The sequence below is a fragment of the Manis javanica genome, chromosome 2 (genome assembly GCF_040802235.1).
Source record: "Manis javanica isolate MJ-LG chromosome 2, MJ_LKY, whole genome shotgun sequence".
NCBI lineage: Eukaryota > Metazoa > Chordata > Mammalia > Pholidota > Manidae > Manis > Manis javanica.
The window spans coordinates 205674134-205688426 of record NC_133157.1 but is presented as its reverse complement, the minus strand read 5'-3'; the positions used below and the strand labels follow the sequence as shown (position 1 = coordinate 205688426).

Here is a 14293-nt window from a genome sequence, read left to right as displayed (position 1 = left end):
AAATTAAAACCACAATGAGATATCACCTCACACCAGTAAGGATCACCACCATCCAAAAGACAAACAACAACACATGTCGACGAGGTTGTGGAGAAAGGGGAACCCTCCTACACTGCTGGTGAGAATGTAAATTAGTTCAACCATTGTGGAAAGCAGTATGGAGGTTCCTCAAAAAAGCTCAAAATAGACATACCATTTGACCCAGGAATTCCACTTCTAGGAATTTACCCTAAGAATGCAGCAGCCCAGTTTGAAAAAGACAGATGCACCCTTATGTTTATTGCAGCTCTATTTACAATAGCCAAGAAATGGAAGCAACTTAAGTGTCCATCAGTAGATGAATGGATAAAGAAGATGTGGTACATACACACAATGGAATATTACTCAGCCATAAGAAGAAAACAAATCCTACCATTTGCAACAACATAGATGGAGCTAGAGGGTATTATGCTCAATGAAATAAGCCAGACGGAAAAAGACAAGTATCAGATGATTTCACCCATATGTGGAGTATAAGAATAAAGAAAAACTGAAGGGACAAAACAGCAGCAGAATCACAGAACCCAAGAATGGACTAACAGTTACCAAAGGGAAAGGGACTAGGGAGAATGGGTAGGAAGGGAGGGATAAGGGTGGGAAAAAAGAAAGGGGGTATTACGATTAGCATGTATAATTAGCATGTGGGGGGGGTCATGGGGAGGGCTGTGCAACACAGTGAAGACAAGCAGTGATTCTACAGCATCTTATTACACGGATGGACAGTGACTGTAATGGGGTGTGTGGGAGGGACTTAGTGAAGGGGGGAGTGTAGTAAACATAATGTTCTTCATGTAATTGTAGATTAATGATAACAAAAAAAAAAGTTAATGGAACTTGGTGAAGGAGGGAGCCTAGTAAAGATAATGTTCCTCATGTAATTGTAGATTAATGATACCAAAATGAAAAAAAAAAAAGTTAATGGATTGTTTCAAATTCTATGCTTGGTGCCTAAAAATAAAGACTAAAAAATTTTATAATTAAGCAGAGCATAACTACATTGAATTTACAAGTCTCTTTTTTTTTTGCTGTCTTGTACTTCAAATTAAATGATTAACAGATAACAGTTTATTGGCCTCGTTAGCCACAAAAGCATGTTATTTTGGTAAGATTTTATGTGAATAAAAACAAACTGACTAATTGTGGGTCAAATAGGAACACTTAGAAGATAACTAATTTTTAAGGCTCATATTATTTTAGGTCTAGTATCAACTAAGTAAAACTGTTCTTAGGATAGCTAAAACACAAGCTGAGAATCCTCTGGAATATGTATACAAACATATACTAAGATTTCAAATATTCTATTTGGTTTCACTTCTCTCTCTGTGAGTTCAACTTCTGTTTAGCCAGCTGAAAATACTTATTTTTAAATGCTTGTATTCAAACTAAAAGTTAGAAATCCACCAAATCAAAAAATGCCTGAAATAATAGTGGGAACAAAGAATAACTGGGTTAAATTAAAACAAAATGGAGCCACTATATTAAGAATAAATGTCCAAGAGATACTTCTTTTAATTAAAAAAGAGCAAAAACATTTTGGCCTTTACATTTGAAGCATTTTTCAAAACCAAAATGTACAAATATTTAGAAATAATAGTCAAGTTCTTCAAAACAATTAAATGAGAAACTTGAAAGTTATACCCACAATAAATGCTTCTAAAATTTACTATAACCTAGAATCATTACCTAAGAGATAAATCTGAAGAAAACTGCCAAAATGGTCTCAAGGCAATCAAAATTCAAGCATTAAAAGGTGAATATAGAAGGTAGCAAATGTGATAAAAATGAAAGCATCTAAGAAACTGTGGCCAAAGATAATCTCATTTCAGAAGATCCCTTTGCTAATGCTAGCTAAGGCTTAAAGGTTTTAGAAACTACCCTTTCTGTTTTTTTTCCACCAGAGAAAGCTGCCCTTAATGCTGCTAAAGATTAAAAGATTCAAGCTGGTTAGATTTCTCCTGGCAAAGCTCTGACCTCAGGTTTGAGGAGTGAAATATCTTTTTGAAATGTGTCTAGGACATTAACATTCTGGTTTTCTACCTTTTGCCTGCATGTACGTAGGCAAGTAATGTACTGAGAGTGATACATAAACTAGCATTGTAATGAAATCTCCTCTAACTTTCACACACTGTCTAACACAAGAATGATATTCTTGATTCCAAGTGAGATTACGATTGAGGCTGAAAAGCCATTCAACTGTCCATTGTCTTCCCCATTTATAAAATAAAGTAACCACTCAGGATATAATCACTTAATTTTTATAAATACTTTGAAAGATAATAATAATTAGCATCAGTAATGTCAACTTCTAAGGACTCTATTAATTTTTAGAAAATGAAAGTGAACCACCAAATTAATGGTTATGGAATCTTTCCTAGTACTTTGTGGAATCATCTAAAATAACAATTGGACTAAAGTATAAATATTTCAATAATTCAGTATAATATGTCATCTAATGCTTCTTAAAAAATCCAATTTATATAAAGTAAATAGAAAAGTAATTATGTATAAGTATACTCAAATATATTCAACTATTTAAATATCTAAGCATAAGATATGCTTAACCTAAATCAAAGTATTAATATCATGATTTTTATAATTACAGTGAACTATTAGTAGACTATGTATTGAAAACATGTTTTCAGGAATTGTTCTAGTAAGTCTTGAAGCATTTTTCTGGATATAGGCAAAAGAGTAATAAAATTTCTAGATCAATTTCCCCACACTAAAGGTCTCTGCCCTCATGAACTTCATTTTTCTTGTTTACCACTGTTATCATAGCACATGGTGCCTTTCAGCAAATATTAATCAATTAAGAAATATACCACATAGACATATTATGAAGTATGATGCTGTTTCCTTTGAAATTAAAGCAGCCAAAACACCTGTATTTGTAGTTTTAAAGTACATTTTTTAAAGAATTGTTAAGAATATATCTACTGCTTTTAAAAGAAAAGCTTTTAAAACTTCAGCCAAATATAGTACCATGGGATCTAGAGGGAACACATTCAGTATCTGAGTTTTACCAGACCAAAACAATGGAACACATACTTGCCATAGCTTCCTCAGCATTCTGTTCTTTGACATGGAAGGGTATCCCTTCAAATTAGGAGGTGCTTAGCTCAGGCCATCATTACCAACAGGTCCAAAGTACCTATCTGCCATCTCCTACAAAAAAAGTAATATCACTTTATTATTCTAGATATGATTCAGTCTTTAAAATTTATGACTAGGCTTTTTAAAACTAAATGTAATCTTTGAAAACAACCTTAATTTCCTCAGAGAAATTTTTAAAGAATCATCTAAATGCCAAACCCACTATTAGTAAAAAACACAAAAATTGAAAACTATTTTAAAAAATTCTATCTATATTATTATATAAAATAACCAAGTTATTATTATATGATTTTCAATAAAAATTCTCAAAATCTGAATGTTTACACGCTATATGAAAGTTGAGATGATAAAATTGGGAATTGTAAAGAATAAGTATGAAAGTCATAAAAGGTAAGTTAGTTAGACTAAATGGAGATGTTTATATTTTACACAGAAAGCTGATATTTGTATCCTAATATGTATTAATTGAAGTCGAGTATATTATTAATGCTGGCAGCAAGCCAATACTATTAAATCAACTAGTGGTACTCCATCCCTAAACAAGTAGTATCTAATAGAATGACTGGTGTTCAAATCTTTCGTTTTTTGCAAGAAAGCTACTGAGTGGCTTTTCAATTAGTGCACTATGAAGTATTAGACTGTACAATCAAACAGACTGAAAATCATTCTCTGAAAACTGAGATTTTTGTCCAAAAATGTTGAGGTATATTTTTCAGTGTAGTTAGATCAGGAAAATTTAATAAAAACTATAATTGCTTCTCTTATTAAATAACAGTAAATAATGCTTTTGTAGGGTTGAAGCAGTTTTTTCTTTAAGCTCTAAAACTCTGTAAAACATAGTGAATGAAGATGATCTCCCCAAAATATCTTCCCTATTGATTCCTGCTATTACTACATACAAGTTTATGAACAGTCCTCTTAAGCCAACAAATAATGTAAATACATAAACCCTTTAGTAAAGTATTTCTAGGTTAAGTTAAATCTTAGGCTGAACAGTTACATGATTTTCATGAAAGGTGAAAGAGCATTTTCCTGGTAGGCCCTCTGTAACATCCTGTTATCTTTGCAGTCTGTCTGGGATTCTACAATTTCATTTCTGGGCATCTCCTGGTTTGGACACTTCTTAGCCACCCTTCTACAGGATGTGGACTAGAAGAGAAGATAGGGAACAGCTGCCAAAGAGGGGAGGTTACTTTCCAAAATGAGTTATTAATATAATAATAAATTGGTAACCTATCTGAATCTATTATTTTTTTTTTGAGAGGGCATCCCTCATATTTATTGATCATATGGTTGTTAACAACAATAAAATTCTGTATAGGGGACTCAATGCACAATCATTAATCAACCCCAAGCCTAATTCTCAACAGTCTCCAATCTTCTGAAGCATAACGAACAAGTTCTTACATGGTGAACAAGTTCTTAACATAGTAAATAAGTTCTTACATGGTGAACAGTGCAAGGGCATTCATCACAGAAACTTTCGGTTTTGATCACGCATCATGAACTATAAACAATCAGGTCAAATATGATTATGTTTGATTTTTATACTTGATTTATATGTGAATCCCACATTTCTCCCTTATTATTATTATTATTATTTTTTAATGAAATGCTTAAGTGGTAGGTAGATGCAAGATAAAGGTAGAAAACATGAATCTATTATTTTTTAAGCCTCTTTTTTTTACACTGAAGTATAGTTGATATACTGAATTCATTCTTAAATCACACAGCAATTGCAAGATGTTTTACCGAACAAGAATCTCTAGAGAAGAGCTGTCGAGACATGTAAAGGCACAAGGCAGCTAGAGGAGCAAAAGAGCTCCTCAGTACTTCTGGGTGAAAAGCATACTTGCTTGATGTTATTTCAGTTCCTGATACTGAAATTACAATACTTCTAAATCAAAGTATCTTTAAAATTAAGGATGAGAATGAACTTCAAAAATTAAAGAAGTCATCTCAACCATAAACATTACATAATAAAATAGGTCAGTTGTTTTGGCAGTAAGATGGACTATAAATAAAGTTGAAGAGCTTGGGCTTTGGAATCAGACTGCATGGGTTCAAATCCAGCTGTGTGGCCTTAGACCGAAGTGATTTAGCCTGTCTGTGTCCTAGCCCTCCTCAGCTGTAAAATGAGGCTAATGATAGTACTTAATAGAGTTGTTGTGAGGATTAAAAGAAACAACAAATGAAGTGTTTGGAGTATTCTTTGGCACTTAGTAAGTCCACAGTTAGACTTTTCTGACTTTTATTTAAAGTATTAACTGTATACAACAAAGGATGTCTTTGTTTAAAATGTATTAAATATTGAAACACTAAAAATATTTTAAAAGCCCAGGCAACAACAATTTTATTTTCCATTCCATACCTTTGAGCATGTTAAACAATTTTAGACCAAGCTGGTCTTTTCGTTCCTCACAACAACCAAAAAACAGGGAAAGACAGGCCTTTTATAAAGGGGGAAAAGGGAGTTACAAATCCTATGGGAAATAGGAAATCACTAAAATTTAATGACAAAAGTTATTTTATTTAAAATGATAAATGTGTATATGATACGCTTATCACTTTACTGTTTCAAGTTTTTAGATAAACTTTGATAATATGCTTTTAAAAAAATCTAAATCTGAAAACTGAGAACAAAAATCCTGCATATGATTTACTCAATTTTGACTCCCTTGAATGTTATTCTTAACTGCTCATTTCTTTCTTTTTTAAAAGTATATTATCATATTTCATTAGACCAAAGGTACATAAAACCACCACCATAATGTACTTATACCTCTTAAATACATTATGGAATACTGATTATATAAACTGCAATGATCAAGTATCCATTGAGACCAAAACTTGGCAACTACATACAAGTTTACATAAATATGTACTTTAAAATTAACTGTATAAAATACAGCTGTCCAAAATGTAAACTCAAATGTATATCCTGATCAGTGATCTGAATCAGCAGCTTTGGTCATGTAAATCTGGTTACTCAGGATTACAAATTTATCAGAGCAAAATGTCTAATATTATGGGAACACTGGTTATTATTCAAAGGCTAGTATCATAGTTTTTCCTTTCAAAGAAATGTAATTTAAATTATTTCTGAAGTTACAAAGAATGATTTAAAATGATTTTAAGTTGGAAAAAATTTAGATGTAGAAGTGAATGTGCGGTATCAGCCATTATCATAAACAGTGCAACAGATATTTCCAATACCTCCCTGAATTGATTGAATATGATACTAGAGTAAAAACTAGCGTAGGCACTGAACTTTCAGCACTGCTAACATTCAGGTAAGTAGTCTTTTGAGCCCAAATCCAAAATGCTGCAATATACATAAAAAGGTGATTTCCTCAGCTCTATTGGTAATCATTTTAGTAATTTTAAGATGTACTTCCATTTAAATATAAAGCCATAATTTAAAACAAACTTTTAAAACTTTCAAGTATCACATTTTGTACCCTAATTACAGGAAAATGTAATTTTCATTACAGGAAAGAAAATGTTTAATACATCATAATACCTTTCAGTCTCAAATTGAAATATATACAATATGTAATATATAATAAAAGGAGAGAAACCTCCAAAATGAACCACCTCACCTATGCTATTACGTTCATTAATAAAATAATTGTAAAACTTGATTTACATTTGTTGGAAAAAAAGAACTTATAATGCAATTGTCGTTAAAGGTGAAATAATTGCTACATCATTATGAATTGTCCTCCAAATCCAGTGAAAAAATAAGCTTGCTATATAAGGAAAGGACATTTGCTAGTGAGTGTTCAATAGCACAGGCACATTTATGTTTTCAGCCTTAGCATATTTTCAAACCATCTGGCATCAATGCCACACTGGTTCACCCAGCCTAATCTGTTCAGAATTTAATATAAAACTAAAGCTACATGCACTTTGGGGAAAAGCAAAGAATAGTACACATGTATAATAATGTTCCAAATGTGCAGTTCTAAACTAACTTGAATTTTTTTTTAAATTTCCATTGAAGACATTAAGCTCTTTAAAAAATATTAGAGTGGTTCAAGAAATCTTTTATCATCGAGCTGTCATCAGTTACCCAACTTTTACTTTCTTTTCTCATTTTACTCCGTATTACTAAATAAAACATTTGAAGAGGTACTTTCACAAAAAAAGATTAATTGATAAATGAAATGTTACCATTTGTGTATCAAAAGGAACCAAGATATTACATCTTATTATGCATAAAGTCTGCTTAGCCCTAAAATGCTCAGAGTAAAGGGAAAACAAGGAAGAAAAAATATTCCTGAAAGCCCTTTTACATCCCGTTACTATATGACTGCCTTGGAGAGTTCCCACACTTCTTTTCCTTACAAATCAAGGGGAAAAAAAAGAATTGCTTCTTAATAAATTTTAAGAATCTATGGGTATACTAGGGCCAGTATCCCTTTTAGAATCAATTCCTATTCATCCTTGCTTGGCATAAACACAAACGACTTTCTCGGGGTAATTTTTTCAGAAACAAAGATAATTCATGTAACACCATATACAGGTTAAAGCTTTCACACGAAGACTGAGAAACAACGACCAAAACCAACAAATCTAAACCTAAGTAGGTCGGTACACGCGTACGCTCCAGCCCAATAAACAGTCACTATTCCTGTTTCTCCCCCACTCCATCGTGAACCCCTGTATTTCCCAAATTTGTAATTTTTCCCTTTTCCACTATCACTATCCCCTTAACCACCAAGAGAATTGCTTCTTCCTTTCAAGTTACATGGAATCCCAACTTAATCACATTACAGACTACCAGTTAGCCTTTCTTTATATTTTTCTAACAAAGATTCGCCTCGTCTCATGTTTTTCTTCAGATCTGGGATGAGATGACAGAGGAGCGCTGTAGAAATCCCACTCTGCCCGTTCTCTTCGTTTTACTCCTCCTCTATCCATCCACTTTCCTGCTTCCTAGTTGAAGACTTGCCAGAGCTTGATTCTTCAGTAACCTAAACTAAGGTCCCCTTTTCCGTTTCTGGGGTTTTGCTCTTTTCTTACCGTTACTTACCCACAGAGGGGAGAGGTGGGGGGAGACGTACTCAAACAAAGAATTTCGAATCTCTTTACCTAGAACTTTGGTGTAAATGCACAGGGAAAGGGCATCATCCTAGGGCTCTTCTCTCCTGCCAGTAGACCCCGTTGCCCTCACACCTCCCTCCCAGCCCTTCATCCCTGGGCAGGATGAGGAGGTTGTTTCCTTTAGGCCCTAAGGCTTGGAGTAGTAGCTCCTGGTCAGCCTCTTGGTCTCCTTTCTGAAAGGGACGGGTAACATTGCTATTCACTTTAACTTATCCCTAAATCCCAGGCTTCCTCAAAATGTAATTCAGTTCTTCGGGGCTCAACTCTGAGTCTTGCCCCGAAGTAGGAGCACGGCCTGGCCCTAACAGTGGGTCCCCAGCCTTCTCCGAAGTGGGGTATATCCTTCCCCAGTTTCTGGGGCTCTAAGCCCAATGTCAGTGCGCTCAGATTCCGCAAGAGAATCTCTCCTTACTTTCAGGGAGACTGAGTCCCCACGAGGCCACGGGCCCCCGCCGGGCAGGGATCCCAACCCCCGCCCCCGCAGGCCCCTCACTATTGCTGGGGTCCCCCATCCCTGAGGGGCCCCCCTACAGGGAGGCTCCGTCTTCACTCCCCTCAAAAATACCAACTTGCTCAGTCCTTCCGTAAACAGGACTGAGATTCCTCCCTTACAAAACCCGCACCCCGAGCTCGTTCCACGGCCGCAGAGACCCCGAAGGCGCGAAGGAGGCTCGCGGTCTATCCCTGGGCGGCGATTCTCCGCCCAGGCAGGCCCGGCCGCTCCCCCTCGGACTGGCCCCGCCAGATCCGCCCCGCCGCCCGCCGCTGCGAGCACGCTCAGCCCCCGGAGTCTCTGCCCTGGGGCTGCCCTCCCTCCATCCGACCCGCGGGGCCGCTCGCCTCCTCGACCCACCGGGCCAGAAGCGGGCTCTACGCTGCAGCTTCCCACCCGCCGACACCGGGCGCCCCGGGCCGCTGAGCCGGCTCGCGCCGCTACCTGCAGGGGCCGCCGCGCCTCTCAGCGCCCCGCAGCCGCCATCTTGCATTTCAAACCGGCTGCACTTTTCAGGGAGTCAACTCTGACCTGTGAACCCTGCACCCGGAACCTCTCGGCTGGCCGGCACAAGGCGTCCGCTGCTCGGCTGGCCCTGCAGATCTTGGAGGGTTGGGGCTGGGGGTGCGAGGCGAGGCGCGAGCCCCGACAGCAGACCGGGGGCGAAGTGAAGGGGAAGAGCCTGCCCAGGCGGGTCCTTCCCGGGCGCACGCCCTCCGTGCGCCCCGACCCCGCTCCGCGCCCGGGCCAGTTCTCCGGGACCCTGCTGCTCTCCAGGGCTGCGACCCAGGCCTCAGCCCACTGCACTGGCGCGGCGGGAGGTAGGGAGCCGCCCCACCCCTCTGTCAACATAAGCCCCGCCCCAGTCTGAGGAATCCTCGCCCTCTGTCAGCAGAAGCCCCGCCTTCTCCAGGTCTCGAAGCGGCTCTGGCCCTCGCCGGCGATAGCTCCACCTGCTGTCCTCGGAAGCCTGGTGCTCACTCAGGTCAGCCCAGAAGGCAGCCCCGCCTTCTTTCAGATGTGGCCCCACCCACTGGGCGCTCCGCCTTCCCAGTGTCACTACTGGGCAGTGAGAAACGCCCTTCGTTATTATAAGCCTCAGCTCCGGGCCGCAGTACGACCCAAGCCCCGCCCCCTTTCAGCAGAAGCCGCGCCTTCGTGAGACTGGTCTAAATTCTAGCTGAAGCCTCACCTCCTGTCAACCGCCGCCGGGCCTTTTCTTGCCTCGGGTCCTTACTCCACCACGAGTCACAGCTCCATCTACTGCTATCAAAAGTTCAGTTCAGCCTCACTTTGAACCATTGTGCAAGACGGAACGACCCTCTCTGTTCCCTCTCCTCCCCGAAAACCCTCCTTTCCACACCTCGCGAGTCACTCTTGCTGGAGGGCTTTCTTTTCAAGTCGTTGTCGTCAAATCTGGACGGCATCAATGTGAACTAGTCCCTAAGGACCCCAGATTTTGGGAAAACCGGACAGCGTCACCACCCCTCCTCACCTCCCCTTCCCTCCAACCCCCACAACATTTTTAGGGAAAGTACAAACGAAAGAAACGACTCACTCTCCAAGCTACTCTGCACAGATTCATGGGTCTAGATGTGTGAGAACTCTGGTGCCTTGATGTTCATTCCCGACCCCCATCCCAGTCATAGACTCTCCGTGCTAATAAGAGCAGTGCTTCACTGAGCCACATTAATCTGAAAATATGCAGTTGCTTAAAGTGAAATCCCGATTTTTGAAATCAGTGTGCACCAGCTTTTTATTTGTATATTAGAATTCTAGAACTTGTGGAAGCCCAAAGCTTAATGAACTTACAAGCACAGCTACTTAATCCTGCCACACTCAACACCCTGTATTTAGGACAAAAATTCACCACCACTTTACTCTCCTGGAATTAAATCCACAAGTACTGTAAAATACCAGATAACTTCAAGAAACCAATAGAAAGATGAAAAAAATTTCATTCTAAAATAATATTCACTATCAATAAAAATATCTTTTTCAGTACGTAAATACTCTGGTACCAATATGAAAACTCCCGGACAAAAACTGCACCCAGTTACTATGCCCACTGAGAACCTCTGCTTAGGACTTAATCTCTGAGGAAAGGAAATGCTTTAGATACAAAAATTGATTCTTTTGTTCCTGCATTTATCAACTAGGTTTTTGAGCACCAGCATATACCAGGTACTGTGGGAGGTGCAAATCTGAGTCAGGCAATATTTCTTGTCTTCAAGGAGATGACAGTTTAGTAACCGAGCAAAAAACATGAACATAAAAATATCAGGCAAGGTGAGGTGAGAAGAGATCAAGGAGAGGTACATGAAAAGATCCCTTTAATGTTATGAATCTCACCTGTCTCTCTCCCCACCTCCCTTTTTTCATTCCTTTTCTCCAGCCCATCCTCATCTTCATTTTCTTTAGCACCAGTTTATAGAGTCACTTCTTTCTCTCTGTAAGCTGTCTGCCTGGTTCACTGACCAATGTCAGCAGCTCAGAGTCCTCCCAGTTTAGGGCCATACCCACAGAGCATTCTGCCCAGGAAAAGTTTCAATGCCAGCGCTGAAAACAGTGTTCTTAGCTGAATTGCTGCCAGTTATTTGGTATCCTTGTACAAAGCAAGACTGTTATCATCACCACTCAAAAAAAAAAAAAACTGGTTGAAGACCTAAGCAATATGAATATATGTTTAGCATAGCAGATTGTGCCAGCCCACATAAATCTGTTTAGAGCTCATGCTCACGGAGTAACTTGTTTTTACTAAAATAAGCTCATTTGTAAAAATTGTAAATACGACTGATTTCAACAGCTATGTGGCTCCAGAAGTAAGTTTTTACCCATGGATTGGCACACTTAGAAGGATCTACATTTTTTTATACATATGTTTTGCAGTTTGTCATACACAGTCTGGCATGGCAAAACTTTAGTCCTGTTAGAGATGAAAAGTTGTCCAGCAGGTTTTAAAAAGTATAGCCTTTTGTTATTCAGAGTCTCATCCACATCTGGTACAGTAAAAAATACGTATTTGTAGGAAATGAAGAACTTTGAATCAAAAGTACTAAGCCCTGGTGAAGAGGAAGAGGCTACTGACAGCACTTTTTGTAGTAGTTTCCTCCTGTTATTTTTCCTTTTTCTACTTTTGGTGAAAAAACATGATGCCATGAAACAAATCAGCTGAAAAGACATCAAACTAAGACCCTTTAAATTTTTAATTACAGTTAGGTGAACTAGAATTTAGCCCTAGCAAAATACTCTTACAGTTCTAATGGCTACTTCAGAAGGTGAACAAAAATGTTCCTGCTAAAGGTAGTTCAGAATGAACAAACTTTCAAGCCAATTTAGGATCAAGTAATTTCCTATTCCTCTTAGTGCTTGCTTTGTGAAAATAAGAATGTTATTTATAGTAGTAGTAAAAACAAGTTAATATTCTTGGTAATGCCCTCCACTCCACTCCTCCCTCAGTTCTGTATCTAGCATAAGACTATATATATGACTATAGATGCAACAAGAAAAACAGGGAAAACTGTTTTCCCAGCATTATTCAGAGTAATATACTGATGCACTTTTTTTTAAAATCATGGTGTCGAGGTTGGTTCATTCACTAGTGTGCTTGTTAGTGGCTATGTCAACACTATCTCTGAAAAAAGAATACCACTGTATCTTTTTTTACCCAAAATCTTGCGACACAATTAACCCTAGGGCCCAACTAGAAAGCATACTAGAGTGAGAGAAGACAGTGCTTCATTGTGTTTCAGATCTTAGCAGAAGAGGCTAGAACAGCAAGTCTTAAACGTTAATGTGCATGAAAATTATCAGGGAACTTTAAAATGTAGATTCTTAGACCCCACTCCCAGGGGAGTTTAATACAGTAGGTCTGGGATAAGGCTATGAATCTGAATTTAACAGGCAGCTGGTAACACTTATGTAAGTGACCTGTAGAGTCTACTTTGAGAAATCTAGAATAATGTTTTTGAGGAAAAAGTTACCACATTCCTGTAGAACCAAGGATTACAAGCTCTAAGAAGAGAGAGATCCATTCCTAAAAGTCGGTTGAATATCAACACTTGACAGTGAAATTCTATTTCAGTCATCAAGAACTTTCAGATCCATTGCAGACCTCCATCTTCCAATTCTAAGCACTTGAGATATACTGCCTCATTTTACCTTTATGGTGTCTCTGTGAGGTAGCTGGTGTTTGCAGTCACATAATGAGGAAGCCAAGGTGTGAAGGATAACCTGCCCAATGACTTGCCCAGTAACCTGCAAGGTAAGCTGGGTTTTGAGTCATCCTAACCAACCCTAAAATATTATGAAGATCCTACATATGCTGCTTTTCAGAAGGAAGGTATTGCATTAACTAGGCTATAGTGTGCATAGGATCTGACAGCATTCACTGGTGTTGAAGTCAGATGGTCTTCTGTGCAAGTCCCAGATCCTGTGCATCAGCAGTTGTTGCTGCAGAACAAGCACACCAAAACTGAGTGGTTTAAAAGCCTAAGGAATTATTTATCTGTGGGTAGGCTGGATGGTTCTGCTGACCTGGGCTGGGCTCACTCACGCATCTGTGGTCAGTGGTTGTCTAGGGAGGTTTGGACCAGGACAGACTCAATATATCTGGCAGCTGACTCTCAGTGGATCATCTAGGAATTAGCACATCTAAGATGGCCTTAGTCACATCTTCAGTGGTTAGCTATTGATCACAGAGTTCATAGGCCACATGTGTCTCATCTTCCAGTAGTCTAGACTCCTTCAGATGCACAGGGTTCTAGGAAATGAAGTAGCAGCATTTAAGACCTCTTAAGCCTAACCTCAGAATGGATGCACTGTCATATCTGCCACATCCTATTGGCCAAAGCAAGTGATAGTGGCAGCCCAGATTCCACCTCTTGATGGGAACAGCTGCAAAGTCACATTGCAAAGGATGAGGATCAGGAAAGGCAAAAAATTGTGGCCATTTTTGTAATTAACTTACCATAGTAACTATATGACTTAAGGCAGGTTTCTCAACCTGTTTTTACTCACCTGTAAAATGCAGATATTGCAATTGTTGTGCCCTATCTAAAAAGGTTAATGGTTCACACAAAGGGCCTAGTTTATCTAAATTTTCAGAAAATATTAGCTATACTAATGCTGTCCTCTAGGGTCTTTCCAGCCTGAACGTCTTACAATTCTGCATGGAAGAGAGATTAGGTTGATTTTTTGTGTGGCTTTCAGTGTAGAACTTTGGCTGACTTTCTAGTTTTTTTTTTCTTCATGCTAGTTAACACTCTTCTGGTTGTGGTACGGAAAACGACTCAAGCTAGCTCAGTTAAAGAAGCTGAAGCTACTGTTTGTCCCTACAGGTCCACTCTACCCTCTCCTCCCCTGACTCTTACAACTCCTCTAGAACATGGTTGTGGATAAAATGAGAGTTCCTGTGGCCAGGATTCTCACCTGGCCCTGGTTGACTAGCTCACTGCACACCTGTGGGCAATATATGGCTATTGACTCTACATAAAGAGCTCTGCCCAGTGCTCTGGGCACAACAAGGTGGCAGGGCTG

General features: G+C 39.1%; 1 protein-coding gene across 9 annotated transcripts in view; it reads right to left on the bottom strand.

The window, feature by feature from the left end:
• Window positions 1-10047, bottom strand: part of ZHX1 (zinc fingers and homeoboxes 1) — a 32984-nt gene extending 22937 nt beyond the window's left edge. For 3 of the 9 annotated variants that reach the window (XR_005057809.2, XR_005057808.2, XM_037005269.2), the window contains exons 1-2: window positions 9116-9253; window positions 3088-3204 (exon numbers count right to left, since the gene is read on the bottom strand). The gene's annotated coding sequence lies outside the window, so the exon portion shown is untranslated. Of the gene's footprint in view, window positions 1-3087; window positions 3205-9115 lie in introns of all 9 variants that reach the window. The other 6 variants (XM_073230063.1, XM_073230064.1, XM_037005270.2 and 3 more) reach the window with 6 other exon arrangements.
• Between the last annotated feature and the right edge of the window lie 4246 nt (window positions 10048-14293).